Source organism: Vidua chalybeata, chromosome 5, assembly GCF_026979565.1.
Source record: "Vidua chalybeata isolate OUT-0048 chromosome 5, bVidCha1 merged haplotype, whole genome shotgun sequence".
NCBI classification, from domain to species: domain Eukaryota; kingdom Metazoa; phylum Chordata; class Aves; order Passeriformes; family Viduidae; genus Vidua; species Vidua chalybeata.
In genome coordinates, this window is record NC_071534.1 from 35,657,746 (window position 1) to 35,676,732 (window position 18,987).

Here is an 18,987-nt window from a genome sequence, read left to right on the forward strand (position 1 = left end):
AGATGACATGTGAGCACTGTGTATGTTAGACATGCTGTGCTACTGTTCTGGTGGTTTTAAACTAAAGGTATTACACTGCATTTTTCATAATGAAAACTTTAGCTGAGAGTTTTTTTCCAGCTTTTCCATCTAACATCCTTGAACATCAAATGACAACAAGGCTTTTATGTAAATATCATAAAATCACAGAATAGTCATCTAGTCTAAATTCCTCCTCAAAGCAGGAACAGCTAGAGCAGGTTGCTGAGGGTTGTACTCAATTGGGGTTTGGGTATCTCCAAGTATTCAAACTGGTCTCCTGTGCCATTCAATTTTAGACTGAGTAAGTTTTCTTCTATGTTTAAATGAGATTTACCATATTTCAATTTGTGTCTGTTGCCTGTTGTCTTTTCACTGGGCACCACTGAGAATAGTCTGGCTCTGTCTTCTTTATTATCTCCAGGCAGGTGTGCATAAATATTGATAAAATTGCTGTTAGCCTTCCCTTCTCAAGACTAAACAGTCTCAGCTCTCTCAGCCTTTTCTCATAGGACAGATGCCTCAGTCTCCTAATCAGAACAGCTCTTTTCGGAGCTGGTATGTATATTGTCTTACTGAAGAGCTGAGGACAGACTCAGGACAGGACAGTGCATCAGCACTACTGATGCATCTCACCAGGGCAGACCAGAGGGGAAGGAACACCACCCTAGACCTGATGAAACCCAGGAGCCTGTTGGGTCCAAAATTTCACCCTGTCTTCAGGAACCTAGAACTCCTGAAGGCAAATCTTATCTGTGCAAATTGAAGCAAAGGCAGCATTGTGCATCTTGGCCATTTTTGTGTCATTTGTTTGTCCTATTCAACACAGGGCCCTTCCTGCTGAGGCACTTGTAGAAGCCCTTCTGGTGGCCTTTTATGTCCCTTAACAGATTCAAGTCCTGGTAGGCTTTGCCTTTTCTAATGCTATTCTTGCATGTTCAGACAGCATCTCTATATTCCTCACAGGTTACCTATCTCTACTCCCACCTCTTGTGATGCTTCCTTTATATGGCAGTGTTTTTTGAGGAGCTCATTGTCCATGAAAACCTCCTGCCACCTTTGTTTGGCTTTCTGCAATCAGGATGGACTGCTCTTAAGCTTCAAGGAAGGAGTCCTTGAAAAATCAATAAACTCACCTGGACCTCTCTTCTCTGCAGGTCTATCTTCTATGGTATTCATCTAAGTAGGTCCCTGAGCAGGCCTTTTACCACAAAAAGTGTGAGAGTTTCCCTCATAATGTTGTTATCTTAGCACTTTCTTATTTGGTGTATATGCTCAAGGTCCCCTTCAGTTCTGCACTGCTGGTTTCAGTCAAAAGTGTGCTTTGGCTATTGCAGTAAACAGGATTTAAACATCTGAAAACCCCACTGGTACAAACTCTTCCAGACACCCTCTGGGACAGAACGGGTGTCAGCCCCTGACAGAGTGTCTTAAGAATCTGTATGCAAGATACTGCAGCCATTGACACAAACTCAAAGATCTTCAGTGGAATATCCTTACCTTTCCTTTTAACCCCTCTCAGCTCTAGCCCCAAGCCAAAGCTACAGAGGAAGCAGTACAGGAGCAAAGAGAGAAAATTAGCCTTATACAAAAGTTTTAAATATGCACCATTTCTTACAAATTTACCTAATAAAGCTTGTTCATATCCCTACGTTGACATGCTTCAGGTGGCTGTTGCCATGCAGCTGAGCAGCCTTTGCATGTCATCTACTTCAAGTGCTGTGTTTTGAACTTTAATTTTGAGGCACCCTTAATTTTTTTGCTGACTGGAGTAGGTACAATTCTTTCCACATGTATTCTCTACTGCTATATGGTGCCAAGACACCTGCCTTCAGGGGAAAAAGAAAAGTTTTGCTCATGTTGCTGAAGAAAACAGAGATTTAGAAAAATGCATTGAGCAAAGCAAGTAGTGTCTGTGTCTGTGCTCATTGAAGGTTCATCATCTTCTAAGAAATCAGGCTATAAGAGGGGAAGGAAGTAGCTCTCATGCTCTGACTAGAGATGCTGAGAATTTTTATTTTAAAGATCAAGGTCATAGATTAAATTTGTAATTGTCAATTCATTGAAAATAAATTGCTTGTCCAAAAGGACAAACAAATGTTTCAGCTTGAGGTGTGTATGGGACGAAAATGCTAAAATTGTCAAAGTTTTATTTTGATATTTTTAATTATAAAATGTAGGATTTGGCTTTATTATTATTTTCAATTCCAAACATTGAAATTAACACTAATAAAGAGATAGTGAAATAGTAAGAATAACACTAAACAATTGAACATTATCTGAATGGAATATTTGTAATTGCTCTATCTGTGATTTAAGAGGGGGACAAAGCAGGGAGGGAATTCTGCCCATAAGAATGGGTTATTGTTTTTTCCCCCTTATTTGGGATGCTATTTTTTTCATATGGTTCCAAACCATTTCCTCCCTCACTGTGAGGCTGAATATATATCCATGGGTGCTACTGTGGGCACTTTAATAACAACAGAGAGTTCTGGCATAGCTAGTATACTCTCTTACCGTGTAAAAACCAAACCAAATCAAACCCAACTCCAAACCATTAAACCTGAGAAGGTCAAAGAACCAGAGTAGTTTAAGGGAATGAGCTTCCTTCTTTTATGTATAAGATACTGGACACCCTTTAAGCAATATATTACTTACATCCTTATGAGACCAAAGCAAACCCCTTGACTATAACTATCCATTTTCAGGGCATTTATTTTATCAAGTGAAGTGACCAATAATACTAGAAACATGAACCCCTCTGGACATAGTTTTACTGTTAGTGTTAGATACTGTCTTAGTTTTACATACATTAGCACCAATCACAGGCACTACAAGAGATACAGCTTCTTTTCCCCTTATTACTTAACTAATTTACATATATTATAAATTTTTTTTCTAATGTAATGATCTAATAATTCATCAGTTTTCACATACAGCTTCTTTAAAAAGTGTATTCTACAGTGACATTTCAGTTAGCACTGTTGATTTTTCCCAATAAAATTATTTTACAGTAAGTACAATATTTAAAAAAATTCAAACCTGCAGTAAGTGCTAGCCCCCAGAACTGACCCTAAAAACATGAAGTGTGCTGTACTTGAGATTTTAACTTCTGTACTACCTCTAAAGTAATTGTACATACATTTCTTCATTGTTTTCAAGGCACCTGAATAATTTTTGCTCCAGTTTTTCACTACACACCATATCCCTATTTTCTCTATCTCTCCTCTAGGTCCGGGTTGTTTTAATTTTTCTTTCTGTTAATTTTCATTTATACCTTGTAGATACCTGTATCTATGAGCAATCCCTCTAATGTAATGAAAAGTCATAATTTAGTCTCTGGACAGTAAAAAAAAAAAATTGAAAAATGAAAGATGTTAAAGGTTTATTGTATCAAAAAGTATATAGCCTTATTTCAGCATTTCACTTTTTTTCAAACGATGTAATTTTTCTTTATCTTTTATTACAGTATGTCAAAGGTTACACACACTGTATTTCTCTAGCTTGCTGCTACCCCTGTGTTCCCTGAGGGAAAATTTGCACTCATCTCACAAAAGGAGAAGTAAGTGCAAACCAGAAACCTATGAGAGCTGTTCACTCAGCTCTACAGGGGGATTTGCATGATTTGCCATGTATTAGCTCAGCAGAACTTTCTATGCTGCCTGTGACACTGTTTCTTTTTCTGGATGTTTCACAACATCCCAGAAAGTTGTTGCTTTCTGGGATGTTGTTTTCCTTTATAAAACAAGTAGCTCCCCAAAAAGTAAACAACACAATGAAAAAGGAACCAGCTCTGTGCTGTGTCATTCATTGTCTAGCCATTTAATTTGGAATAATCATCCAGTAAGAGTTGAAAGGATTGCTTTTTAGCCACAAGAAAGCAATCTCATCTTTTTAAAGGAATTCTCTGGTTTCAGTGTGTACTGATAAACCTAGTAGTTCCGCACAGGGTTTCAGTGCTGTTTGAAATTGTACCGAGGAAGGCATTTCTTTGTGACACTTGGAGTTTTTGCTCTGTAAATAGTTCAGTGAGCATTCTCATTTCCAGTGACTGATGATAACTTCTATGGTGATTGTAGTTCAGCCAGCTACCAGAGACACAAGTACATAAGGAGCACTCATATCATCCATTGCTGTAACTCAGTGCTCACATCTGCCAACAGATTTCAGGAGAGGGTAACCTTTGGAAAACACTCAGGGCGAGCTGTTCGGAAATCTGCCATGACCAGAAGACAATGTGTAGTTGTAGCTTTTCACACATTACAGGTTTGCAGTGCTGAGCAGGACATGAATCCTGTAAAACTGAGCCTTTGTTAGGTGCCAAACCTGTGCCTACTAGTCTGAAGGGGTGTCTAGGTGTTCAGGTAATCACATCCATGTCTGTACTAAGGACCTTCTGCATTTTTCTAGTAGAACAAAAGAGAATGAAAGCAGCTTTAATGTTCAATGAATCACCTGCCACAGTGGAGTTGTTGATCCGACGTAAGCATACTAAGCTTCATGACCAACACATTTTTCTAAGCTAAGGCAGTGCTGCTTTAGCTTGGCTGTAGCCTGAATGCAGCACAAGCACGCTGAATGCTGTGCTTAGCAAGACTGAGCCTGGATCTCAGTGCCAAACTCATCTGTTGCAACAGCATGTTACAGAAATACTGGTTTAGCCTCCTGCAACAGAATCAGTGCTTGACCTTCTTCAGGGCCCTCCATGTACAAACCCAGAGCTGTGTTCTGTTCCTGAGCGCCCTCCAGGCTTCTGGACACAGCCTCTGCTTGAGCCCCCCTCCACAGGCAACGAAAGAGTCAGTGATGCAAGCTCTGGGAGGCAGGATGCAAAAGGGAGCATTCCTGATAGTGCTAGGCACTGAGGGAGAGGTCAGATTCCCTGCTATTGTATAGCTCATGTGTAAGACACTCAACTAGCACGTGAGGGACCTGATTCTGACTCTCCTGCTGCTGATTTGGAGCAGCAATTTGACCTCAAGTCACTGTCTCCAGAAGACACATCCCAGCTTCTATGCCACACGGCAGTTCTCCTAGTGTCTCTTATCAAGACTCTTTGTCCCAGCTGTGAGAAAATGGTGTGTCTCTGTGTACTCAGCGACCACACCTGAGTGTTTCTTACTCACATGTTCTGAGTATTTTAAAAAAATCAGGATGTAATATTAAAAAAACTCCACACATTTACAAGGAAAATATATCTATATCAATATCTAAGGTATTCTCTGATGATTTTATTCCCATTATTCAAAAAATGGCATTAGTTTGATGCTCTGTGCAATTCCAAGGCAGTACTTCAACTATCCAGACTGTAACTACAAGTTACAGAACATGCTCATGGGAAACACACAAAAAGCAAAGAAAAATATATCAGCCATTAAAACTCAAGTTTGACAAAAGTTTCTTTATGTAATTTTCATGACTGTACAAATGTCAGGATAAGTTGAACCATTTGACAGCAAAACAAGTCAAACTATAAAGCTTGCATGTGCATATAATTCAGGTAAGAAGTAACTTTGTCGTTTCCTCTTTCCACACATTTGTGATGGCAGGTGCCATGTGGAAGCAGGAGTGGTGTCCTTACATCCTGTCACTTGTCCCTTTCTAGCTGTTCACAGAAACTTCTTCGTATTGAAAAATGTTTCCCTAACTTGTTCTTCAAAAACTCCTGAAAAACCCTTGGTTAAGGACTTTGGTTTTATTTTGTCTTATGAGAAGAGGCTGACTTACTTGACTAATTTAAACCCCCAAAAGACATTTCTGAATTCTGGTTGAAAAGGCATTTCCCTCCAACCTAGAGGTACGTTTCCAGCTTAGATATGCTTAGACTTGTGCCCAGTCTTTAACTGTGGCTGTTGACTACCTTAGGCTCTCTAATCCACACTGCTGGCTTCTGCATGTCTCATTTCTTCTGTACCCCTTCACAGGGGTCACTGGGTGTCACCTCAGGGTTCTGCATGTCACGAGTTGGCAGATCTCAGAAAGACAAGCAAGGTGAGCCACTGCCTTGTGACTCACTTGTTTACAGTTGATTGCCACTTTAGCTGATTGAATAAAGGGAACGCCTGTAATGGCAGATAATTGTTGTTGCAATAATAGCAATCGACTGCTCATTTTTACCAAATGCCTTCTGTACATCTCTGCCCTTTACATATTCCCAAGCACCAAACACCTCGGATAAATAAGACATTAGTATCCAATACAATTTTAAAAGGGCTGCAAGTGGGGGTACAGGTATTTTCATTTTAGAATCATGTGGCATCTCCATCTCTGTTTCTCCCTATTTCCTATCACTTGGACTATGCTGTGCAATCCTTGTCCTGGATCCTTCACTTTCCTCCTTACAGCTTTGTGGTCTCAAACTATTTAAAATTGAATGATAGATAGAAAGAAGCCCACTTTTAAAAATTCAGTGTGCTGGGGAATAGGAGGGCATCCTTAAGTTCTCTCCACAAACTTCTGTCTTGCAGATGGGATTCATTTGCCACAAAGACATCTGGTTTTGGGGGCTGAGATTTTACTACCAAACACTGGAACAAAGCTGGTGTGGCACCATACGGAATAGAATACTTTATAGTTTCCTTCTTCTTAATATAGAATGTGTTGCAGATACTTGGCAGATCCACCACTTTTTCTTCTTCTGCTTTCTGTTGTCATTTTCATTATTTAAATAGATACATTCAGGCTGCAGATTGCTTAGACAAATAGATGGAAGAATTTGGTAAATTCCAAAGAATACACATTAAGTATTTGGCAATATATCCTCAGCAAACAGCTCTTATGCCATCACACCATGTGCCTGGCCATCTCACCTAATTGTATTTGGAATCATTGGCTCCTTCCAGCGTAGGGGAGTTAGAAGTCTCAAAGACATTTACATTTCTATGAGCTTAGTGTAGATCACAGATGTCTTCTCCAAGTGTGCCACGTGCTATTACTCAAGACTATGAGCATGGAGAGAAACGCTAGAAAGGAATCCGTTTTAGGAACGGCTTTACTCGGAGCTCGAAGTCAGGCATGACAGGCATTTGCAGGAAACCAAGTCTCTGGCAGGCAAGTACGGCAAGTCAGAATGGGAGAGTTGGAGCTGTTGCTGCCTTTGGCCGTTCACACCAGCCAAGGCAGAAATGGTCGAAACTCTGATGAACCACCACGGTGCTCAGCTTGGTTTTTCAAGGTAAGCTAGTAGCGACTGTGGTTTTGTGGTACCTGCGGCCTGTGTGAATGGAGTTTACCTGTCCGAGTAACTTCTATTTATGCTCAGGTGCCCTCAGAAACTCTCGAGTTCGGGCTTACGGCAGCACCGAAGCAGTCGGGGTAGCATCACACGCTGACTGGCGGGCGGGTGGGCCCTCGCCCCGCTCCTGCCGGGCAGCACCTGGCGGCTTGGCTGCCGGGGCGCCCCGCGCCGTGGGGCACATTCCCCTCGGCGCGCGGGCGGCCGGTACGTGAGCGGGCGCGCGCCCCGGGCTGCCTGCGGGGGCGGCTCCGCGCGCGCCGCCGCTCGGGCCCAACCGCCCTCGGCCAACGGCCGGCGCGCGCTCCCGGGGCGGGCGGGCGGCGCGAGGGCGCGCGCACGCGTTGCCATGAGACGCGGGCGGCGGGGGAGGGGGGTTACGTGGTGACGTTAATTCTATATGAGCGCGAGCGGCGGGAGCGCGGGTCCTTTCACCGCCGGCCGCGCGGCGCCTCCGCCTCGCTGCTCCTGAGTCACCGCCGCCCGCCGGCCGCGCAGGTACCGCCGGAGCGCGGCCGCCGCCGCCGCCCCGGGCTGGGGGTGTGGGGGGCACAGGGGGTGGGCGGGGGGCGCTGGGCCCCCGCTCCCTTCGCGGGGAGGCCGTGGATGCCGGCCCGGCCTAGCGGGGCCCCTGGGCTGGCGGGACGCGGGTGGCCGGCGGTGCCCGTGCCACACCGGTTTACCCCCTCCCCCCGCGCGGCCCGCGGGGCGGCTGCGCCGCTGCTCGCCCCCCCGGGCCCGCAGCGAGCAGCGCTGCTCGCCGCCTCCCGCGCGTTCCTCCGCTGCGTCCCGCGGAGCGCCCGGGCCGCGCTAGGCCGGGGCCCGTGGCGTGGCCGGCGCTCGGGGGAGGCGGGTCGACTCCGCAACACGTGGGCGCCCAAGCGGGGCCGCGCCCGGCGCGGCCGGGGACCGGGGAGGGTGGCGGGGCCGGAAAGCGGCGCGGGGAGGAGCCGGGTGAGCGTCCGGCCGGCCGCGGGGAGGGCGCGGGAGGGGCTCGGTGCCGGTCCGGCGCGGGGCCCCCGCGTGGTGTGTGCGCACATGGCGGAGCGGGGAGCGGCGGATGGCAGCGCGCCGTGGCCTTGTGCCGCCTCCCGCGCCTTGTTCCCGCTCCCGTGCGGAGCCGCGGCGCGGGTGTATTGTGCTGTGCTGCTGGCAGGGGGACCCAGAGATTCAGCCATCAGACGGGCAGCTCCCGCGTCCTGCCTCAGGGTAGAGTGGTGTCCGGGAGTTCAACATGTCGCTTCTCTGGGTGTCTGTTAGCTGGTATCACCCTAAGTAGTGTCCCCGAGGAAGGCTGAGAAACTGCCTGGAGGATTTAGTAACTACAAGTGGAAATATTATCTTGTGTTCAGCATTCATCTAGAGCTATATACGTATAAAACATACTCTGTCTGTTCCATATTGACTGTTTAGGGTCCTTACACTGCCAATACTTGTGAAATTTTCAATATTGAATTAATAATTCTGCATTTGCTTGCAGAAAAAAACCGCAAACCTTTTTTCAAACAACTGGTGTAGTAATATTACAGCAGCACCTTCCACACTTTATCTCCGAGCTCTCTGCAGTTAGGTGTATGTTTCAAGTCCTGTTGAGATACACTTAACATTTCGTGTTCTAACTCATTTGTGGCGGGTAAGAGAAGTGGGCATGGTGGTATGACAAATACTCTCCTCTGCTCAGCACCTCTTGGGATTTTCACATCTGCTAGTAGATGCTACATTAATCAGGCAGGAGATAGTGCCTGATAATTTTAATTACAGTCATGAAATTAAACTTGAGGGAAGAGTTAAGGCCTAAGGCTGTGAACTGCTGAAGGTGGTTCTTGACAAAAACGTTAGTAGCTTTTTAGCAGCCTTCCTGCTGACCCCATTTTACAATGGTACTCTTTAAAGAATGAGAGAAGCACTGTACTTTGATTGAAGCAAGCTGAGTTGTTTCCAGTCTCTTGTAAATCCAGAAATTATATGAATCCTTAGGGGAAGATAGCATTTAAAATACACATACATGGAAATTTAAGTGACTTGGGATGCTTCTATACCAGACAGAAGTTGAGGCCGCTCAGGTTTTGGGTACCTGAAACATTGATAGAAGTGCTTAGAACAGGCCACTGACACCAGAGCTTGTGTGTGTGTGTCACTTTGTCCTGTGAGTGATACATGTTAGCAGTCTTATTGCCCTCCACTTTTTCTGTGCTTTGTGACAAGTTTTGGTTATAATTTACTCTTGGTTTCTGAGCACTGAGTATTGCAGAATGTTGGTCCTGTGCACAGGTGGTAGATTGGTGTTTTTCAGAGCTCCTGGTCTTTCTCTGACTTTGACAAGGCTAGGAAGTGAGTGTTGGAAGCACGCAGCAGTACCGTCCAGCATCTGTGCTGCCAGCCCAATGTTGCAAGAAGTGCCAGATCTGCTGCAGCGCTGTTTACATATACACAGTAATGCTCCCACCATCCTTGTGCATCATCTACCCCCTACCTCACTCAGAAACTATTCCTAGGAGCAGGTGGGGGGCTTGTTATGGTGACCTGCTTACTGGACACCCTGCAAAAGGGTAGTGTGGTTTTTTTTCTTAGCTTTGAGCATATGTGCACAAGCGAAACTGAAACCAAGGCACTGTGGGCATGATGTTATGAATCTTTGTTAACAGCGTTTTCACAGCCTTGAGTGAGACCTGGATCTTCCAGGCTGAGGCTGTGTCCTCTAATACAGAACTCCACATCTATGAGGAAACTTTGGCTGACCCTGTACACTTGATAAAACCCTGTTTATTCACTAGGCTCCTAAAAGTTAAAGCAACGGTAACACAAAGAGCTCGACTTAATCATGGCAGAAATTGTATTCTTTCAGGGAGGAAAATAGCTTGAGGCTATTAATTTCAATCGTGAAAAATTTTAGGAGGGGAATAAGACATCTTCTATTTTGAGTTTTGGTTCAATCCTTTGGTGAAAGCCAGTTTATTCCAGTAGAACAACAGGTATGATGAACATGTCTCTGATATCTTCACCTTTTTACTAATGTAGTTGTAATGCAGTTCATATTCATATTCTTGTGAAACAGCTGCAAACATGGCATATCTCTAAATAAGGACCTGATTCTAAAGGAAACTGCAGGAATTGGACAGGTTACAGAAAATGGAGATGCAGGTGCTCTTTCAATGCCTGTTTTTCTGTGTCTGTATATACATTCAGTGCAACTTAAGCTCTGTGATTTTCCATGAGCTGGGAGTGCTTTGGTATTTGTGAGGCACTAATAGCCATTTAAACAGAAGGCAGAACTTTGCAGACAGAAACGAGACTTTTTAATGCTGGTTTTATTTTAGTACAGCTGAGAAGTCTTCTCAACTGGTCTGGGCAACTGCATTCCTTCAAGCTTCTTCTTAGGGAGGTGGCTAGTAAATAATAGAGTGGAACTTCATAGTATGTGTTTAATCCAAGGAAGGGTTGTGATGATGGGTTTAAGGCTTATAGGTCAAGTTTTCATTTGTAAATTACTTAGTGTTCAAAAGTGATTATAATTAAAGCTAATTCAATCTAGCTGATTCTCACTCAGCTCAGATGTTAGTGCATTTCCTCATCACCCAACGTTGTTAATCTGGAGAGTAGGTCTGGTGTCATAATGTATTTGTCTAGAAAACCAGACACGCCTGGAAGGCATCACAGAAGTTGCTTGGGGATTCATTTGATGACCTTCTGAAAAATTAAACTATTTAGAAGCAACGTGTGAGGGCTTTGAGGGCTTCCTACACTAAATGATTATATTATTTTCTGAATCAGCAAAGTTAATGCAGAAGTAAAAATCCTAATTACTGATGTGGCCTTGTGTATTTAGTCATAACTTTTGACCTTAATTTTTCAGGAGGACTTCACGTATTGCAGGTTAAAGCTTTAATTGCAGTCAATTAAAAAGTTTGCTCCTTTACCTTTGATACTCTAGAATTACTTAAAAATATAAATTATTTAAGATATGAAGTAAGTTGTATTTTCTTGAAAGATTAATCTTTTAAATGAATTTGTATCATCTGCTTAAATGAAGACATTATCCGCATCCTAACTACTTGTCAAAGGTTAAACTGCAGGTCTTTCCTAGATGGAAAGCTGTTCAGATTTTAGTACTGGAAAATACAGATGCATTTGGGGGCTGTGTGCTTAAATGTACATCTGCACAGACATGGCTTGAAGTGGTGATGTGTCTCAGTTTAAATCTTAACTTGCCATAATGAATAGACAGTTTGCACATCAACTGTTTCAATTGGTCATTGAGGACTATAGAACAAAGTACTACCAGTTGCTCCTTGGTAGGTTTTTATGTTCAAAAGGTGAAAACAAATTTTAGATACAAAAACTGGGGTTTGGCTTTAGCTGTAGCTTTGAAGCATTCAATTGACAATTTTACATTTATTCTGTAAAAAACTATCACTACAAAATAACAAACAAATGAAGAAAACTTCACCCAAAACATGAGAGATACTAGAATTAACCAAGTGTTGAGGATTCTTGTTATGAGATTTGATGAAATGGGTGTCTGAAATCTGGAATGGACAACTCCATGACTTCTAAGACCCAGGATAGAAACATAAATGCTTGTTATCTTTTCTGACCATCTGCACTATGATTGGTTCAATCTGCTACTTTATTTAGGTATTGTTTAATATGCAGTGTTTCAAAGGAAGGAGAATCAGTTCTTTCAGATTTCTTGTGGGATGACTTGCCCATGAGGGAAAGTTTTGGTTTAGTTAAAAATATGACAGACATTGAAGAGTTGAGGAGCACAGAGAGGGTACATGGAAAAAAATTGTTCATATTGAAACCAAGTTTGAATCAGTTATTTTTGAACTTCTTGTTTATGTATGTATTTTTGTGTCATTTCTTGTTACTCTCCTCTCAAATACTATTGATATAAAATGTGAACTGCTTCTGTTGGTCAGGTATTCATGTTGCTAGACCCTTAACTGAGCTAGTTCCTTTCTTCAATGTTGAGCAGTGGATACAATTAAGGATCCATTACTGAAGTACAGGATGATCATATTTTGTAATTGTATGTTTTAGTCACCATGCATTTATTTCAGATCTTGCCACTTCTGCATGTTGAGTAGAAGTCTTCAGTGGTCTGCATGCCATTATATTTGTCTTTACATAGCAGGTTTTTGACCTTTTGAATTCTAACGTAGTTGGAATTGCATCTTTTTATGTGTTACTTCAAATTTCAATACTATTTATTTTGCCTCACTTGAGTCACTCTTTTAAAGAGTTGTTAAGTTGTGATACTACAGTTTTGGAAATAACTCATCTTTGAATGTTGAAGTGTGAACTGGTATGGTGCTTTATGCTGGTTCTTGTGTGTGCAAGGTGGCTTTATCAGAAACATGCTTGCTATGTTTGAAACTGGTGAGATCGTCATGACACAGCGTCTTGATTCTTTTACCACCATCTTCAGTGTTTTGGAGGTATCACATACTTCTATGTTGGTGCCAAAGGCAAGATTGAGTGAAATTCACAAGAGAGTATTTCTGAAGATAACTTTGTAAACAGTGCTCAAGTTCCATGGATCAAGGTCTCTGTAGCCCAGCTACATGTTTACAATTATTTTTTAAAGTGCACCTGTATTCATTTGGAAGTGACTGGCTGAAACCATAACCGTGGGCATTCTTTGGTGGGTCTTTACTGCCAGTTGTAACATCTCATCCCAATAGCCTCCAAAATGTTTTAAAATGTGGTTGTGTTCTTTTTTTTGTGCACACTAACTTGTTAGTTGAAAACTGTGTTTTAAAGTTGGTAGTCTAGTAGTGGCCTGGCTTCCATGGAAAAAATACTGAATGGAAGCTAACAAAGAAGTTGCTAAGTACATTTTAGGAATTTCAGTGGCTTCTTGGTTAGTCAATGTATTTAAAATTGCATTCATCATATGTTCTAGCAAGGAGCACACTTCTGAAACCTGTACGTATGTTTCAGTATTTTGTAACTTTCTTTTCATATAAGGATGCTTAGATGTTTTTGAAGTCAAATTGGATAAAAACTTAAATGCTGCAGCGTGTGAGTTTTGCAGATAGCAGTGTAATTGCCAATATAGTCATGTTTGATTATGTGGTGATCTAGGCAGCCAATTAGTGCTCTCTTTCCCATTGTTTGATGTTGTGGTATGCACAAGTTTGGGTTTTTTTAAGCTGTTACAGTGCACCCTGCTACCTGAAGAATTTTCTTAAAACACAATTCTTTTTTTATTACTTTGCTATTTTTTAACAAACTGAATACCTGTACCAACATGAACTGTATTGAGAAACACTGTCTTAGGAAATTTCAAGTATTTCTTTAAACATGAAGACTTTGATTTCAGCCCTCTAGGATGCCTGCTGTTCTTTCCATTATCCATGATGGAAAGTAAAACCATAAAAAGCTACAGTGAGTAGTGGTTTAAAAAAAAAAACCCAAAAAATATCCTTGTTAATTTTTCCAAGTTTGGATTTAAACTTGTTACTTCTCTAATAATGAAAGATTGTTCTAAATAGAAATTGTTAGGTTTTCTGCTACAGGATCTTGGCATTCAGAACAAAGGCAACATTGTGTGCTTATTACTCTATTTTTAGAACATGATCATGGAGCTCAGGTCAGTAGCATTGACAAGCATGCAGATGTAGTTTGATAATAGTCCTGATTTTAATTTCTAATTCTGTAGTCCATCTCCTTCTCAGTATGGAGGCTCTTTTCTGCTGAAAGAGTAAACAGGCACTATCTAAAATGCAGTAAAAATACTACAAAGAGAGGAATTAAGTATTTGTTGATTGAATCAATCCTCATTTCCTGATTGAAAAATTAATTCAAGGGAAAGCTTACAATGGGTTTCCACATGAATGAAAACAAATCCTGCAGTTACTAATAGCTGAGTAATAATACTACTTATATATATTATCCCTCTATTTTGTTTTGCAGAATTTGACTTTTTCCTATCAACTGCCATTCTCATAGAAGTGTAGAGCACTTCTAAGTTGAAAGGGTGCAAAATGTGTTTTCATGCTGTAACATGTGCAATTGTATTGTGCAGAGTCCTGCAAGCACTAGTGAAGTAGTTGCATTGGCAAGTGGCTGTAGTTGATGCCTTTACCTCAGGAGTTAGTAGGGAGTGCAAAATAATATCACTTGAAGGGGAAAGAGCAGTTTCAATTGTGTTGTGTTGCTTGAATTCAGCATGCTAGTGTTTTTATCATGTTTATTTGTTCTTTACAGTCAGATTCTGAATTTTGCTGTATTACCATAAGTGAGGTGTAGCAGTACAGTTTCACAGTAACTTCAAACTTGCCTAACCCTTTCCATGAGGTGTTATAAAAGGTACTTGCCTGTGACAGCCTCTGTCTCTTGACCCTGCTGTGACTTGTGTAACTGAAGGTCTAACAGTGTACAAAGAAATGCTTTGAACATTCTTTAACTTTACTATCATTCAAACATTGATGAAAGGAAGGGGATATAGGATTATGCATAGCTGAGGAGCTACAATAAGCTTCTCCAGCAGGGTTTACTTTCTCTGACTTGAAGATCATTCAGAAGAGAAACTGGGTGTTCCCTTTATGAAAGGAATGTATCTCTCATGTGATGGTATGAGTGCTTCCCATCTCAGATATTTAAGCTCATGTGCATAGCTAGAAGTTGTTCTGAGTGTGTTTTGTGAAACGCTGCTTCTTGTCTGAATTTCTTACCCTTTTCTGCTTTGTCAGGACACCTTACTTTAGCTTCTGCTAAAGATTCCTATATATTGTCATGCCAATTAGCATTTCTGCTGTTAACTGTGCGTGTCTTTTGCACATAGTGGATGAGTGGTGCTAGCACAGTAAGTTGTGTCAAAATGAAGGGATTTGAGTTACTGCAAGGGTCCAGTGTCACCTTCTTGTTACTGTATTGAGGCACCTGGATTCCTTGCTTCCACTGACCATTAGCTCCTTAGTCTCTTTAGGCAGAACTTAATAGCTTTTATATTAGTATTGTATTCTTTATTATATCATACTCCTGTATTCTGTACTTGTATTTGGACAGACAGTTTTAATTATCTCTTCTAGATTTGCAAATTTAAATAAATTTTGTCAATTTTTGTTCCTACATTAACAGTTAGAAATCTTTTGTTAACAGAATAACTTTGAGGGACTAATAAAGGTATTGTCTCTGGAGAGTTCAGTGGCTGATAAAAGTCTTTCATCACACAGATGAGGTATCTTGATGTTCTAGCACTGCATTTAGCTGCTCATTTGATTGAGATTGATTTTCTTTTTTGGACCTTCAGCTTTCCTAAGAAGGCATATTTTTTCCCTAAGATGAATGATATCATTTGTTTACCATGTTTATCTGCCGTGTTAATCATAGAAACATGGAATTGTTTAGGTTGAAAAAGGCCTCTCCTCTAAGATTGAGTCCAGCTGTTAACTCAGCACTGCTGTGTTGACTGCTGAACTGTGTCCCCAAGTGCTGCATCAACACATCCTTTGATGTGTTCCAGGGGTGGTGATTGCAGCACTTCCCTAGGCTACTTGTTTCAATGCCTGACAACCTTTTCAGTGAAGAAAGTTTTCATAATATCCCATCTAAACATGCCCTGGCATAGCTTGAGACCATTTCCTCTCATCCTGTTGCTTGTTTACCTGGGAGAAGAGACCACTCCCCACCCAGCTGCAGCCTCCTTTTGGGTTGTAGCAGGGAGTGATGAGGTCTCCTCGCAGGACAATAATAGGTACAATATCCCCTTGTTTTATAACCAGTTTTCATGCTAAGTGGTAATGGATGCATGAATTTGATCTCACAAGTATAAAGGAAACAATCGGTCTTCTGCTTTATTCCCTTTTAAAATTATATTTTTAACCTGATGCATTATTCAATTGCTTCTTTTTGAAGAAGAGCTAAATTTTCTCTTAGTTACTACTGAATTGTATGATCTTCTCTCCCATAGCAATTTCCCTATCCAGTGATTGCTACCATAGCTTCTACCAACAGTTTTGGAATGAGTGATGCATTTTTGGGGTTGTAGTACCAAGACATTTGAAGTGTGAAACTCATGTACTGTGCACTTTTGAAACAGTTCACTCAGTTCTCACAGAATTGTTTAGGCTGGAAAAGACCTTTAAGATCACTATGCAGAGCATCTGAGCTCTTTAAAGTTACAAACCTCTGTTAGAGGTTTCGAGCAAACTACCTCAGACAATTTGAACATCTGCAGTCAAAGAGTGTTTGCTAATGGATGTCTACACTAGTTTAATTTTTGTTTTCTGTATTTAATAATGATTATGTAAGGAGAAATCTTACAAATTGTCCTGGAATTCCAGGCAAGAACATCAGTTAGAAGTAACTTCTAGTGAAAGTATTGCTCTTGAGTTTCCCAGTCTTTAGTGAGAGTTGAACTTGGCTGGTATGATGTCATTTGTCTGGCACCTTTGGTTTCTGCACACACTGCAAATAGTTTACCAGATGTAATCCCGATGATTTTTTAAATACAACTAGCTGTCCTCCTGTGTGAGCAATTTGTCTAGAGAAGGGGAAGAGGTGTTTCCTGAAAAGGAGGGTATGGGTACTGTTTGTGGTATGCTCAGAGATGCTGAACAGCTGAGATGTGTTGTCAGCCTGCCAGCCTTGGGGCTTGTACAGAAATGCTGTTGTTTTGCTGGAGGAACTGTGTCTCAGGAATGTCTTGCTGCCTCAGCTGACTTGTAGTTCACCTCGCTGTGACCTGTCTTCCTGAGGGCGAGCGGATGTCCGGGTAATCTAATAGTGGTGTGCTTACTTGGGACGCGTAAAGCTGATCTGAGAAAAAAAAAGGCTTCTCACCAAAGCCTGTGTCCTAGCTGTAACATGGCTGGTGCCTCTGTGCAAATTCTGGTTCGTTTCTGTGTGGATAAAGGAAAGATTAGGAGGCACTGAACACTTGGAGTTTGTATTTCTGTCTTCACTTGCGCAAAATCACTTAGTGAAGAAACGATAACCCTTGAAAACTGAAAGCTCACTAATGACTTACTTGAGGATGAACATCTGAACACTCTGCTTGTATCAAACTCCATTTCTTGAAAAACATGACAGTTTAACAAGATCAAGTGTCCTTTAAGCCTAATGAAAATAGCAAATTGTCACACAGTTTTGATAAGTTTTGAATTTTAGGGGGGTTTTGCTAATTTTTAGTAATTCTGCAGGATGCACTCAAAACAGTGGGTCAGGTAGTGCTGGATTAAGTCTTCCAACCTTTCCATTTTGATAATGAATGTGCTTTCTTGTGATGGCAGGCAGACTTAAAGTACCTGTATGAAAGAGGTTTTAAATTTAAACTTACAGGAAACTTGCACTGTAGCTTGATTTTCTGTAATTTTGCCTTCTTTTTGTAGCGCAAACTTCCTACACATTCTCTTTCAAGCCCTGAAAATATAACTGTTGCTTTTCTTCTGCATATTTTTACAATGAGCAGCAAAACATTGTAAGTAAAGCCTGTAGGCATCTCTGTATTTGACCATAATGCAGTCTACTGCATTTAAACAGTGGCTGTAGCTGTTCAAGTAACAGGGAAATAAAATATTTTTCTAGTAAGGTTTTTACATGCCGGCTTTATACAGGGATGTAGACTACCCTTTATTTGGGCTCATAAGCCTCTTCATGCAGTCAGGAGGCCTAGTTTCCAAGGAGTATCTTAGTCCAAAACTGTCACCTAGACACTGAGGCTTGAAGTAATACACCAGGTGTATCCAGGTTTGTTATAATCCTGCACTGACAACTGGTAAACTGATATCTCTCTGGCACTACTTCAGGGAGTGATGCTAATGGTTATGTTGCTCACATGCCAAGGTGTAGCTGCTGTTCACGAACCTAAATGAACCTATGAATGAACTGGGAAGGACAGCTCTGTCTTATGGAGAGTAGAGTGAATGAGTTCTATATTTAAATATTTAGTGCTGAGGACATACTGCAAAATAAATACTGTAGTGATCTAATGTTATCAATTGTGGTATGTAGTGTATATGAAACTCTGAAGACTAGACCAGGACCTTGAACTGGGCATTGCACAGAGATAGTGGCTTAAGGAATGCATTTTCTCAGTGCTTTTCTGCAGTATTTTTGTTTCTGTTTGGGCTTTTTTTTAGCCAGTAGAACTGTGTTTGCGGAGAAACTTATGGTTGTTTAAGTAAATTACAGTAAACAAAATGTGATGCAACTACATCTCTTCCATGCTAGTGGGTTGCACAGATTAGCCTAAATGTCTGCCAGTGTAGTTTTCTTGGCAGTGCCTTGTAGTCTCCTTACTCAAGAAAAGTTGTCTAGAGCTGGCAGATAATTGTCATGACAGACACTAGTATCTCCTCAGTTTGCAGAAGAACTCTTCCAACTGTGTACATTCTGATACATAGTTGTGTAAAAATACAGGGAAGATTAAAGGATGGGACATGAAAAAGACTGCTGCAAGGAGAATAGGAAAAATTGGATGAGAGAGAGAAACACACTAGAGGGAGGCTCTGAAGCTGACAGCTGCTTGATCTAGTCTATTTTAATTAAAAAAAAAATCTTTGAAGAATGTTATTCAAAGTCTTTGAGTAAACTGGGCCATAATTTGAAACCATACAGTGCTTGCAGGGATTGTTTAAGAGCCAGGAAGGAGAGAGTGATAGCTGCCCATTGCAATGAGGAGAAAGAAGCAGATGCTGGAGTCCCACAGGGTGCTGTAGTGAGATTAATGCCTTTAGCATGATCAGAAATTATCTTGGAAAGAGGATGAACAGTGAAAGGCTGGA

At 41.6% G+C, this 18,987-nt stretch overlaps 1 protein-coding gene across 3 annotated transcripts in view; it reads left to right on the forward strand.

Annotated features, from left to right (window-relative positions):
• The first annotated feature begins 7,619 nt into the window (after positions 1-7,619).
• Positions 7,620-18,987, forward strand: part of NAP1L1 (nucleosome assembly protein 1 like 1) — a 28,694-nt gene continuing 17,326 nt past the window's right edge. For 2 of the 3 annotated variants that reach the window (XM_053942829.1, XM_053942828.1), the window contains exon 1: positions 7,620-7,750. The gene's annotated coding sequence lies outside the window, so the exon portion shown is untranslated. Of the gene's footprint in view, positions 7,751-8,400; positions 8,462-18,987 lie in introns of those variants that run through there. The other variant, XM_053942831.1, reaches the window with a different exon arrangement.